The following is a 14,363-nucleotide window of genomic DNA, read 5'->3' as shown; positions in this document are numbered from 1 at the left end:
AGACTAAAACCTTTGATGCCGGAAGTTTCTATGAGCTCAATATAACCATCCATCATAAGCTGGAAGAAAGCATGAAGTACTATACTTCCCAGCCAAAACATTACCTGTAATACCTTCTGCATTTTCTCTTGCAAATTTCTCCCTTTAAGATAGTAAAATCATGTGACGTCAGTGGAAATAAACTGCAGGAAGGAACTGGCAGCCAAAGGGTAAAAAGCGTTTTGTTGTGGCCGCCCTGGATGAATTCTGGGATTGTCTGGTGATTGATGAAGCATGTGACTGAGGAACCGGTAAAGAGATAGAATGATGAACACACACACACACACACACACACACACACACAGAGTGCGAGGCTTATTTAGTAGAGGACGTATTGTCCTTCAGAGTGACATACAAGTAAAAAAAAAAAACTAATAAGTACACAGATAAACATATTTTCTGTACGTGAGACGAACAGAAGCCACTAAGGCCAACACAGGTAGAAAACTGGGTCTGGATAGTGAGGGCAAGATCGAACCCAGCAGACTGGTGTGGTTTCTTTACCTTGTTTACAGACATTTTTTACAACTGAATTTGTTTTATTGCCTCGTTCGGTTATGATTCCCTAAGATGCCTTTGCCATTCTCTCTCTCTCTCTCTCTCTCTCTCTCTCTGACGTTGAAACCTCCAAGAGGTTGTCAACTAAAAAACCTGATATTTATTTCCGTCGTAACTAACGACCCCTCCTCCCACCGACAAAATGACATCTTCCCTCATACACCCTGCCACATAATTTCTTACTGGTCAAAGTAGTAGTCTTCCTAATCCCGCATATTCACCCAGTTACCTCCCTACATATGAGCTCCAGTCACTTCTGCCCCTGCTTAGTCACAACTGCATCTTCCTCATATACTCGTACTCCACCACCTTTCCCTTTCATCTTGTTCTTGGTCTGTGTCAAAGGTGTTAATTCCAACAACAAAGGCAAAGCAAGGAAATCACTGGCCATCACAACCACTGAACATATGGGCGATCAGGGAAATATATGTAACACATCGATACAGCGACGTCTTTTATTATATAATATTCCTGTAATGACCTGAAATTTTATTCAGCTCAGGGTAGTGGGCCAGCAATAAAAAGATTAATAATTTCCGTATATAACCCCTCCAGCTCAGGACAGTGGGTCAGCAGTGAAGGGACTAATGAAGGCTGTACCTAACCCCTCCAGCTCAAGACATCTTTCCTAAGCTGAATATCAGCGTCTGAAGACATAGAGAATACTCCACAAAAGTCGTCACTGTCCTGAAGGGGTTAAGGCACCAGAAGTATTACCCAGCAGGGGTGAATTCTGGGATTGGACGCTGTCAGGTGGATAGATGGGTGTGTGGATGAGTGGATGGTGTGTTTCTAGGTAAAGATGGGTATGTGTATAAGTGGATGCTGTGTTTATGGGTATGTGGATGAGTGGATGCTATGTTTATGGGTATATGTATGAGTGGATGCTGTGTTAATGGTATGTGTATGAGTGGATGCTGTGTTTATGGGATGTGGATGTGTAGATGCTGTGTTTATGGGTATGTGGATGTGTAGATGCTGTGTTTATGGCATGTGGATGTGTAGATGCTGTGTTTATGGGTATGTGGATGTGTAGATGCTGTGTTTATGGGATGTGGATGTGTAGATGCTGTGTTTATGGGATGTGGATGTGTAGATGCTGTGTTTATGGGTATGTGGATGTGTAGATGCTGTGTTTATGGGATGTGGATGTGTAGATGCTGTGTTTATGGGTATGTGGATGAGTGGATGCTGTGTTTATGGGTATGTGGATGAGTGGATGCTGTGTTTATGGTATGTGTATGAGTGGATGCTGTGTTTATGGGATGTGTATGAGTGGATGCTGTGTTTATGGTATGTGTATGAGTGGATGCTGTGTTTATGGGATGTGTATGAGTGGATGCTGTGTTTATGGTATGTGTATGAGTGGATGCTGTGTTTATGGGTATGTGGATGGGTGGATGCTGTGTTTATGAGTATGTGGATAAGTGGATGCTGTGTTTATGGGTATGTGGATGAGTGGATGCTGTATTTATGGGTATCCGGATGAGTGGATGCTGTGTTTATGGTATGTGTATGAGAAGATGCTGTGTTTATATGTATGTGGATAACCAACTGGTGTGTTTATGTGTAAAGAAAAAAATATATATCTACAGAGGTGTACGCGTATAAAACAAACACGACAATGGAGATACTAACTGACATCTAGGAAATATAAAAGGACCAGAAATGCTGAATGACAGAAGGATTGGTGGTTGGTATTTGGATATAGATAGACAGATATATTAAAATGACCAGTTAGTCCCGAGAGAGAGAGAGAGAGAGAGAGAGAGAGAGAGTTATGGACTGCTATATAGGAGGGCAGATAGGTAGGTTGATAGCTCTAAGCCGCTGCAAACAACACAGGTAGTTAACTGTGTCTGGTTAATGAGACCCGGGATCGAAACCAGTTGAGAATGTCGTGATTTCTTTTTCATATTTCGTGTCATGGTCCGTCACTTTGACTTTTGACGTTCGCTAGCCCAATATAATTCTCTGTCTGTCTGTCTCTGTCTGTCTGTCTGTCTGTCTTTCTGTCTGTCTGTCTGTCTGTCTCTGTCTCTGTCTGTCTGGCTGGCTGTCTCTCTGTCTGTCTGTCTGTCTGTCTCTCTGTCTCTCTCTCTCTCTCTGACAGAAACAACCTTTCACACCGATTACTTTCTTTCATTGTATTCATGCTACTCCCAGATGACTTTATTCAGGAGAGGAGAGACATTTCCAGCTGGAGGAGGTAGATACGGCCTTAATCAACTCCTTCACTACTCCACTGCAATGATATCCATGAATAAAATCATCTGGTAATAGCAAGAATAAATTTAAAATCATGTCATCGTACTGAAGGGCACAGGAATCCAAACCCTAACTGAGAACCAGGTATCGATCCCCATTGCTGAATCATATTGACTTTATACTTAACCCTCTCATGGTCAAGTCAGGTGAGCATTTTATTCAAGCTAACGCCAGACGATTTCATTCAGCTTACAGTGAGTCACAGGAGCATCATTGGGTTAATAATGGTGTTAGTACTGTTTATTCATACCGTACATCTATTGCCAGACGCCTTGATTCAGTAAGGGGAGGCCACAAACAAATTGCTTTCAAATCACTTAATCCTCTGCCATTTGGCTGCCCTCTCTCTAACGCACACTCCTCTCTTTCATAGTATATTTATCTATTCCGTCCCTCTATCTCATCCTTGGTGCCTCCCTCCCCCTCTTCCCCTCCACTTCATTTACGCTCACTCTTGTAGCCAGTCCCTCATTCTCTATCCACTCTCTACTAAACTTGCACTCACGGTGAAGCTGTAGTAATTAATTCCCGCTAACGCAAACAGTTTTATTTAGTTGAGTGTGTATCATAGGACTTTGTGTCAGGAACAGTACCATTGCCTCTCATACGTGAAACAACTTAGGTACTTCATTCTAGTTAATTCACTCAATTTCATCAGCTATATATAGGTCATAATAGCCTGAGATGAAATTCTTATTACAATACCCCAATCAGAATCACACACCTAACCCCAGACGATTTTAGTTAGCTGAAAGTAAGCCATAGGAGCCTATGTGTTAGGATTTTTTTTTTCTGATATATTGGTTCAATGACTTGATTTATTAATTATCCATATTAGTTTACAAGAAACTATTAATAGAAAGTGGCGATGTTGTGGAGACCGTGGATGGGACAGATGGACAGATATAGGTAGATAAGTAGATAGATTAGTAGAAATTGATTGATTGAGTGCTTGATTATCTGATTGGTATGTTGATCTTGATCGACAGGCAGGTTGAATGGTTACTAGACTGTTTGATACGTTTATAGACAGAAAGATGAATAGAATGTTGATCAAATCGACAGACAAAAACAGAATATCAGCTAAGCATATTGACTGACAAATGGAATGATAAACATTAATAAATATGCCGAGAGGAGATAGGTAGTTTGTAGGTAAATAATTATATAGGTAAGGTAGACAGATAAACAGATGTTTCTTACATATGACTGATAGAAGCCAAACCAGTGAGCACTTGTAGGTAACTGGGTGTGGTTAATGAGGACCCGAGGTTATTACCAGGAAAGAAAATTTGACTTCTTTTTTTCCCATAATATGTCATATTCGGTACGTGAGTTATAGTTGTTTTCCTCAGTGAATTCTCTGTATAATTTGTATAATAATTTCGCCCTTACAGATATACTTTCCATCATGTGCAGTTTCGAATAGTGAGGCTTTAAGCGATGTCGTACTTCAGTGTATCATAATGTATAACAGTGTATACCAATTTCCCTTCATTGCATCATTCACTTTGTTCCCAGGCAGTGTAGGAGTACATGTGTAACGGCAGGTGTGTTTTCCAATCCCACCGTTATTGTTCATCAGTGTAATGTTAGGATTTATAATCTTACCGGTTGTTGGTGATGTTCAACATACCCTTTGATAATACAGATGGTACTCGACTTAGTCTCCCCTCCTTGGTTTATAGAAAATTCACTTCAGTAAAACAAAAGGGGGAGGGGGTGGTGTTTTGACTTGGTATGGTAAAGGATAATTGTTTAAGATAGTTTTGGTAGTGTTTGCAGTTTTTGGCCGAGTCGAGATTAAGTCAGTACCACGTGTGGTCGTCGTTCCCTAAGCGAAGGAATCTTGAATTGGAAGGGGAGTGAGTTAGGCATGAGAGGACATAATTCCCTTGAATGGGTATAACAAAAAAAAAAAAAAAATGACATATACTTTACTTTAATAATTCTATACTGGTTTTCAACAGACATTTTTAATTACATGACCTTTAGTCATATGAAAATGGGTTGTACATTAAAACCATGGTTTGGGTGATCATTCCTACAACATTGTCTCCAGGCGAAACAATCTGGGACATACAAGTGATTTCTGAGGTCATCGTACCTCACTCTTCTTTTGTCAGTTATTCTTGGGCTAGACCATAGCCTCAAGACAGGGACATTTATGAGCTTGAGTTGTCTTTTCGGGCTGGCATAGCCTCGAACCAACGAAAATAATCACTCGTGCTCTATTTCGTCCGTATAGTATACTCTCATCATGCAATTCACTATAATTCACAAACATTATTAATTCATAATTATTAATAGTTCATAATCATCATTAATGCATAATCACTAAAAATACGTAATCACTCGGGCTTGTTTAGCCTCGAGGAACAACTCAAAATCACATAATCACCAAGAATACATAATCACTCGGGCTTGTTTAGCCTCGAGGAACAACTCAAAATCACATAATCACCAAGAATACATAATCACTCGGGCTTGTTTAGCCTCGAGGAACACTCAAAATCACATTATTGCTCACAACCACTAAATTCCCTTCCACGCTCCTAATTTTCTAACATATTGATATAAGAGAAAGAAAATGGTTAATGAATTTGAATTTCGCCTTTCCGTTACAAGATCACATCACTTTTTAAATTTCTATTCCTATCTACAAAAAAAAAAAAGAAGTTCACCTGATAGATCAATAATACCATTTCAACTACATTCGGTTTATAAAATAATTCATGGGTAGTGTAAGTGTGTATGTAAGAGTCTATGGGCAATACCACGAGATGGCCTCGTGCACACTGCGACGTCACCGGTGTCTGGGGACTGAACCAACGTCCATTACGCACGATGTTTGAGCAGCGAGTCTACATTAAGCTTTTAACAACATTACTTCATATGGTTCACCCCAAGTAAGGATTAAACAAGGAAAAAGGGCGGGGGGGGAAAGGAGAAATGTGGACAACTCACCTGAACCAACGTCCATTACACACGATGTTTGAGCATCGAGTGAGCCTTCCCGGGCACGCCAGAGACGCCACTGCTAGATCAAATGAGTTGGTGTTTTTGAAATGTGGTGGGTTTTAATTCTCTTCACAATTTATTTAGTAGTGTACACATGACGTTAGGACTTTTGATTGGATTGGGGAAAATTTGGGATTCAATCCTCACTTAATTTAAATACTGAATTTACCACTATCCTGCCTTGAATTTGGCAGCTTATGCCATCTAGTGACGGCTAAGGCAATCGGGACTATTAAATCCTCACAAATTACATTGTTTAGGCCTTTTTGACTGTTAATCTCACATATTTGGGTTCTAGCAGCTTCATTAGTAAGCATTTCACAACTAGGATACGGAGAGAATTGTATACCCATCATTACTCTGTTTAAGGTTTAAACTTGGCGCCCAACAACGACGCACAACAAGGAGAAAGACTGCTCGCATATGTTATTCATTACTCGACCAGACGGAGGAATTCCCATAGCTCAACATTCACAACCACATCACCCAATGCATAGATACAGAGATGCATATTTATAAAAATAAAGTTAACCCGACATCAATCATTAACATATGAATTACTACTTAGGACAGGAATTTATAGACTAGTATTCAGATTACACCCCTCTAACTTAGAAATTACAGTACCTCTAAACACATACATGAATACTAAATTTGTGGCATTACACATGGGTAAGATTACATTTTTCTGTAATGCTATGCAGTTTATATGGTTGACAAATAAAGGTTCCAATACTAGTTTTATTACCTGTTAAATGCTACTAATGATATAGAAATCATCATATTACTTGACAGATTGACACAGACAGATGTATAAATAGGCAAAAAGCAGACAGACATCAAAACTTAAAAAAACACAGATGCATAGATATATAGTGTTATAGACAGACGTACTAGACACAAACCTTTGTATTTCTGGATATTACCTGTTATATATGTGTTTTATCGAAAACATTATTTTAGACACTGGGGAAAATTTAGATATACCAACGGGCAGAAGTCAGACAGACACCGAGACTTGCAGATAAATACATTGGTAGACAGACAAATAGCTAAAATAGTGACTACCAATTTAGGTATTGCAGATCTTACTTTCTTATAACTGTGCGTGGAACAGAAAATCTTCTAATAGTTGCACACTGCATCACACACTCAAAAATAGCAACTTCGCCAAATAAAAACTATACGTAGTACAGTCACGAGCCATAATGGAGACCCACCCACCAACCTACCGCAGGCTGAATGTGCATCGTAGCCGGGGCTTCACACCGAACGATGACCCCTCCCCCTCTCTCCTTCCCACATCCCCTCCCCCTCTTACCTCTCAGTCCCTCCATACTTCGTGCTTCGAGATACAGTAGCAGGTCGGAATTTCACTGCTTTAAATACGTAGCAGATCATAATGCATATGCGAGAACAAATAAAGGATGCTGAAATAATAATCCAGTTGATTAGTAATGTATTACATAACACTGGTAATGAAATAAAAAATATACATATTACTTCTGATGACATTGGTAGTTTATTGGCGTTTCATTGAGATTTCCTGGGGAGATGTCAAGATGAACATTTTCCATTTGTTGAACGCAGGCTGTCACTTCCTTCGCATATTGCCCAATAATTGTCAATGCACTATTTACCCCTCCAAGGCAACTATTACTTTACGTATAGTTTTAGTGGAGAAACTAATAAGGAACTGTTATGTAATGAAATAATGCAATTACTAGTGTGACTTATATTACATGTGAGTCATACAGTAGGACACAAAACACACCATAAGACAACTTACATGCAGACGTTAACCTAAACCCCTAAAGCGGGAAACACAACACTAACCTAAGTCCATGTATTAAGCTATAAGCACCTTGAGAATGATACCTTCAAAGGCTTAATATTTGATCCAGTCGCCCTCGACTTCTAGTACTTGCTGTAGGCGGGCTGAGACAATCTACAAGCCGGTTACAGATAGCTGGTTGACGACATCTTCCCTCCCACCCCTGCCTGGCCTTCATCTCCACTAAAGTTCTGGTTTGTTCCTGCACTTCCCACTCCTGCACCATTATTGCCCACAAATTTTCAATAGTGTTGCAGTCACAACCTTTTGATGGCCAGTCGATCAAACGAATTTCATTGTGGCGGGAAAATCAGTCTTTCACAACTCGGCATGTGTGTACGGACGATTTGTCCTGGACAAGCCATATGGGATTTGGTTCAGGAATAGCATCCGCCTGAATGGATGGAAAGAGAGACGTTTCCAAGATGGCGATATATTTCGCTCCGGTCAGGTATCCGTCAATTGTGACAAGCTGTCCAGGACCACCATCCCACATCCATCTGTGGAAGGAAACACAAACCCTGCCGCTCCTCTGTCTCGAAGATGTTCCTAGCCTCGTAACGGGTGTTATCAGTCCGCCAGCAGTGACGATGTGATGCTAAAACAGAATTGAATGTTTTCTCATCTGTAAATATCACCTTCCTCCAGATGGCTTTGCTATGGCTTATGAGCTCTTGGGCGAACGGAATGTGTTCTGCTTTATTTTCTTCACTGAGCATCTGTTTAACTGCTGGGACATAGCATTTAAGACCAGCCTCATGGAGATGCCGTCGAGTGGTGGAAGGGTGGCAAAGAAAGGGCTAGATCTCTTTTTACGTTAGTTGCTGTTATTATAGGGTTGTCTCTGATGGCCGTGATAATTCCGTTGTCGTCCTCAGCCGACGGCACTCTAGGCCGGCCAGATCTAGGCCTAGTTAAAACATAGCCTTCCTCGGCATGTTGTAGCACCCATCACTGAACTGTTTTCTGAGTAATGCCCATGCGACATGCAGTCTCCAACACAGATACCCCGGCCTCATGGAGCCCTATAATAATGCCTCTTCTTCTGATTACCTCGTCCCTATTTGCGTGGGTGCCAGGGGCATGTCCATGACCCCTACCTCTTCCAGGCATTTCTGAAATAAAATAATGGTATCCTCTCATTATATTTATCACATTTCTCTCTCTCTCTCTCTCTCTCTCTCTCTCTCTCTCTATCTCTCTATATATATATATATATATATATATATATATATAGTACTTCCCCACAGTATGCGAGTTCCGAGTACACGATCCTCCTTGTATGCGAGGACCTTTTTTTTTTTTTTTTTAGTGTGTTTCTTATTAGTAAGCGAATTGAACTCCTTGTAAGCGAGACTGGCAACGAAGAGTGGTCCAAATCTGGGGTTACCCCGAGTACACGACATTGCCCTCCCAAGAAGCGATAACAGGTAAAGGTCTATCAATCTATCTATCTATTGCCAGATGCCATAATCCTGTAAGGGGTGGCCATTTGACTTTGAGATAGTTGTTTCACGGAGAGGGGCACTAAGCCTCCACCAACCCACTTATTGACACCTAGGGAGCACGTATAGTATGGTTATATGGTTACCACCCAGCATTGTAAATGGTTTCTTGGCTTACAGGAAACCATTAGGCTTGTCACTCAATGTAAAGTCACCTAAAGGAGAGAAAAGCAATAAGAAGTGACAGGAAAGATGGGAGAAATAGGAAGAGAGGAGGGCAGGCACAGAAAAAGAATGATAAAGGGTAAGGAAGAAGTAGGCAGCAATACATCATGTGAGTGGATGATGGTTGCCACCACCTACCACCAATGATTTACATAGTAAAACCAAAATCTTGTAGATTTACTTTATCTTAGGTACTATGTCTTAGCTTCCCTGTATAGTATAATACTTAGGTCTGAAAGCGTCTCAAGGGTTGCCCATGAAGGGGGGTGCCGCCCATATGTAATTTTTCCCATAAGTTTATGTATTCACCGTATGCGAATTCCTAGTACGCGACGTCCTCTGCCGCCAATATAGTTGCGTACTAGGGGATGTACTGTACATATATATATATATATATATATATATATATATATTTATTTTGTCTGTGACATGTCATAGGTGTTTCAGGTTATCCAATATAGTAGACTCTGGGGAATGGTTTCAACGTAAAGAATATACATATATAAACTTATCTGCTATTACTACATTACCTGCTTATCCTTATCCTCCCTCAAGCAGACACGTAGTAATAAGGCGTAGTCGAGACAACCGTAGCTGTAATAGCAAATAAATGTAGAGGTTTGTCAAGAGTAGTTTACATTCATACGGAAGATTGAATATCACTGTTTGACGGAAATATAAGGTATAAGCATCCTCCTTTCCGTTCCGCTTGTTACCTGTTTCTGGTTAAATCCCATAGCCTGCTGCTCCGATACTGACATCTGCGTGCTGGTAACGAGGCAGCGGTATCTCGCAAGGAGGTGTCATATGAGTGACCTACCTTTCTCAAGGTATCGGCAGATATCATACATGTTATGGATTATTGCTATCACCAATCTTACTTATATGGTTTAGATAAAGGATATAAACCCACTGGCCAACGGTGATTAATATCATTGGCATATTTATGCACGGATAGGACGCAGACATGCAATGCTAAACTATATCTTAACCGGTGGCAGAGCGCGAAATCTGTAAATCTAATTATTGAGGTGTTATTCATACCGGTAACAACTCCTATAATCCCGAACATACACTCATCAAGAGTTGTGCTTTCGAATCTGGGAAGCTCCGAACTACCACCTCGGTGCACGGTGAGAGGTACGGTTAAGGGGTAAGAGAGTGGGGGTGATGACGGAGGGAGGGAGCGGGAGTCATCGTTCGGTATGAGGCCCAGGCTACGACGTCCATCGAGCGAGAGGTAGGATATTGGGTGGGTGTAAACTATGGCTCGTGACTGTACATAAAACCTGCTGTTAGTTGCACACTGTATCACACACTCACAGGTAGGCTACCAACATTACCAAATAACCACGGCTTCTGTCTCAGTGATCCTTGCCAGTGGTGTCAGAGCCAAGGGCGTACAATAATTTTTTTCGTGACTGTACACAGGGTAACTGCAAGTGTACTAATGCCTTCTCCACGACGGATAACTGCCAAGCTGAATATTCTAGTGTTGTGACAGGGGCATCACATAAAAAGACATCAAAGGACTGACAGGGTTAATGGACACTGCTTCCAACCCCTTCACTACCACAGATCTTGCCTAAGCTGAATACAATCCTGCTGAGGAAATAAACACGCGTCATAGGTACTGAAAGGCTTGACAAGGGTTTTGACACTTATTCCTGGTGACTTTAATAGAAATCCTCTCACGTGACATAAAATGTGACTGAGAACCATGTTTCAGTGCCACGTGAAGTCAATTAGTTTCTTTTGCCTTTGTTACTGAATGAACTCTTACACTTAATCCTTTCCGTTTGGTCAGTTCAGAGAATGTGTTGTTATTGTTTTGCTGCGGTTAGGTCAGATTGCAGAAAGCTGGCTAACGTTCTCGTCGCTAATGTGAAACTAATTAATTAAAATAATGATGACTTCATATTATGTATAGGAATGACTTTATAGATTATAGTTTATTATTACTTGATTGAAGGAATACACTAGTAAAATATTATATTCAATAATCGATAAACATTTAGTTAAATGAAAGTTTTCCCATCATCCTTTCACAGGTACAGGCATAAGTAAAGGTTCGTCAACATTTCTCTGCTAGCTATGTCAGTGGAAGACTAATAATTTCCTTTCCATTATTTTTTTTTTTTACCTGTCAGCGATATGAAGCACACAAAAAAGGTGTGAGAAGTATGGATGCTCAATAACCCTCGGAAAGGAATGTGAAATATGGAAGACATTACACAATGCTGGCAGAAGACTGTCGCAGACTTTTCCTCATGGCTGTACGTATGGCTGATTGATGAAAAATAATATACATAAACAGAGATTAACATAAAATCATGGAAAATTATCCCACCTTTTTACAGGTGTACACATATGGCTTTCTCGCTGACTGATGAAGACGGATGGAATGCACTCTGACCAAGGACAGGCTGAGTGTTGATCTTAATATAACTATGTTCGGTAGTTATAATTATCATTGCTATTGTAATAATAATAATAATAATAATAATAATAATAATAATAATAATAATAACAATAACAATAATAATAATAATAATAATAATAATAACAATAATAAAAATAATAATAATAATAATAATAATTATTATTATTATTATTATTGCTATTATTATTGTCTAGTGGTTGGAAAGTCACTCACCATCCGCTCACTCGATGTAGTGCTGCTTTGGGTGCCTGCCCTTTCCTCTGTTCCTTCTTTCCACCCTTCCTTTTCTACCTTTCTTTCTTTCATTCTTTCCTCTTCCTTCCCTCTACGAGTGACTTTACCTTGAGTGACAAGCCAAATGGTTTCCTGTACACCAGGAAACCATTTACTATGCTGGGTGGTAACCATATAGCCAGATTATGGCGCCTGGTGGTTTAGTGGTTAATTAAGGTGCTACAATCGGGCTGAGCCTGTGTAGGTTTATATTCAAGGGGTGGTTGGGGTTTATTGCTCATGTAATGCCACTCAGGGATGAGTGAGGTTGGTCACTTTCATCTAAAATGTCAGGACCAACTTGCCTAGCCCCGGGTTACAACGCTCCTTATGAGGCGACGTAGGATTGGATGCTGGATGGATGGATGGATTATTATTCATTCATTCATTCATCGTCTAATCCAGTGTTGCACCATGAGGAGCGTAGGAGCCCGGGGCTAGGCAAGTTGGTCCTGACATTTAAGATGAGACTGACCAGTCCCAATCATCCCTGAGTGGCATTACATGAGCAATAAACCCCAACCATCCCACGGATATAAACCTGCCCCGGCTCAGTCCAACTGGAGCTCCTTAATTGCCCATTAAACAACCAGGCGTCATAATCTGGTTATATGGTTACCACCCAGCGTGGTAAATTATTATTTGGTGTACACGAAACCATTTGACTTGTCACTCAGGGTAGAGTCACTCGTAAAGAGAAGGAAGAGGAAAGAATGAGAGAAAGGCAGAAGAGGAAGGACGGAAAGAAGGAAGAGAGGAAAAAGCAGGCACCCGAGAGCAGCACTTCATCGAGTGGGTGGATGGTGAACGCTCTCATTTATAAATTATTAATATTATTATTATTATTATTATTGTTATTGTTATTATTATTATTATTATTATTATTATTGTTGTTGTTGATGTTGTTGTTGTTGTTATGATCATTATTATAATTTTAATTATAATTATTATCATTATTATTATTATTATTTATCATTATTATTATTATTATCATTATTATTATTATTATTTATCATTATTATTATTATTATTATTATTATTATTATTATTATTATCATTATTGTTGCAGAGAAAAGCTGATCTATAACCAAGCATGTAAATAGAAACCACAACTTCCAGCACAGGTAGATACCTGGGTCTGGTGTGTGAGACCCGGAGTCGAAACCAATGTTGATGTTTTTTTTGTTTTTTTTTATCTTTGTGTGTGTGTGTGTGTGTGTGTGTGTGTGTGTGATTCCACGTTCGGTTCCTTAGTTCTTAGTTTGCATGATAGTTTTCATTTTTCGAAAGGTACGCATCTCTCTCTCTCTCTCTCTCTCTCTCTCTCTCTCTCTCTCTCTCTCTCTCTCTGTTACTCAGGAAATCAATTACTTCGGTACGTGGTAACTACAGGTGTGTAACCAAATTGTCTCCTGATGGTCGAGTGGATTAAAGCGTCCCAGCCTGATGTGGCCCTTTAGTGTTGGCATCCGATGGCTGGTTGTTTTATTGCTTTCATTGCGTCACTCAGCGATGTATGACTAGTCACCCACGCCTTATATGTCAACAATGAATAGACTAGCCCCTCACTGATGTATGACTAGTCACCCACGACTTATATGTCAACAATGAATAGACTAGCCCCTCACTGATGTGTGACTAGTCACCCACACATTATATATCAACAATGAGTAGACTAGCCCTGAAACCATGGTTTTCATGGGAGAGACAGGAATGGATGATTAGTATTAGTAATAACACAACAGAATCCTGTCTCATTTATCTACGGTGCTCTCTGACACACACACACACACACACACACACACACACACACACACACACACACACACACACACACACACACACACACACACACACACACACACACACACTCACACACACACACAGATTGTTATTCATGCAATAAATCAGAAAGAATCAGCAGTCAGTACCAAGGTCATTCAGTCTTGATCTTTCTTTTGCCATGAACAACCAAACAGCCGAGAACGCTTTCTTGGCATCGATGGCCAATAACATCCTTATTATTATTTTTATTCAAGGAAGGAGGAACCAAATGCCGGAGCCCATAAGCCGTTTCTTCCAAGGGAAAAAAAATACAAAAGAGAGCCAATTTCAAGATCCATTCATTCCGAGATGCCTTGGCACACTCCGGTTGAAAGACTGGAGATCATAGGAAGTAGGAAATACAGACAGTGGTAGACAGTTCCAGAGTTGGCCTGTTGCGTAAATGAAGGACTGGAAGTAACGATTAACTTTG

Source organism: Coenobita brevimanus, chromosome 79, assembly GCF_032717465.1.
Source record: "Coenobita brevimanus isolate Jiangsu-jjx chromosome 79, ASM3271746v2, whole genome shotgun sequence".
NCBI lineage: Eukaryota > Metazoa > Arthropoda > Malacostraca > Decapoda > Coenobitidae > Coenobita > Coenobita brevimanus.
This window is presented reverse-complemented; position numbering follows the sequence as displayed.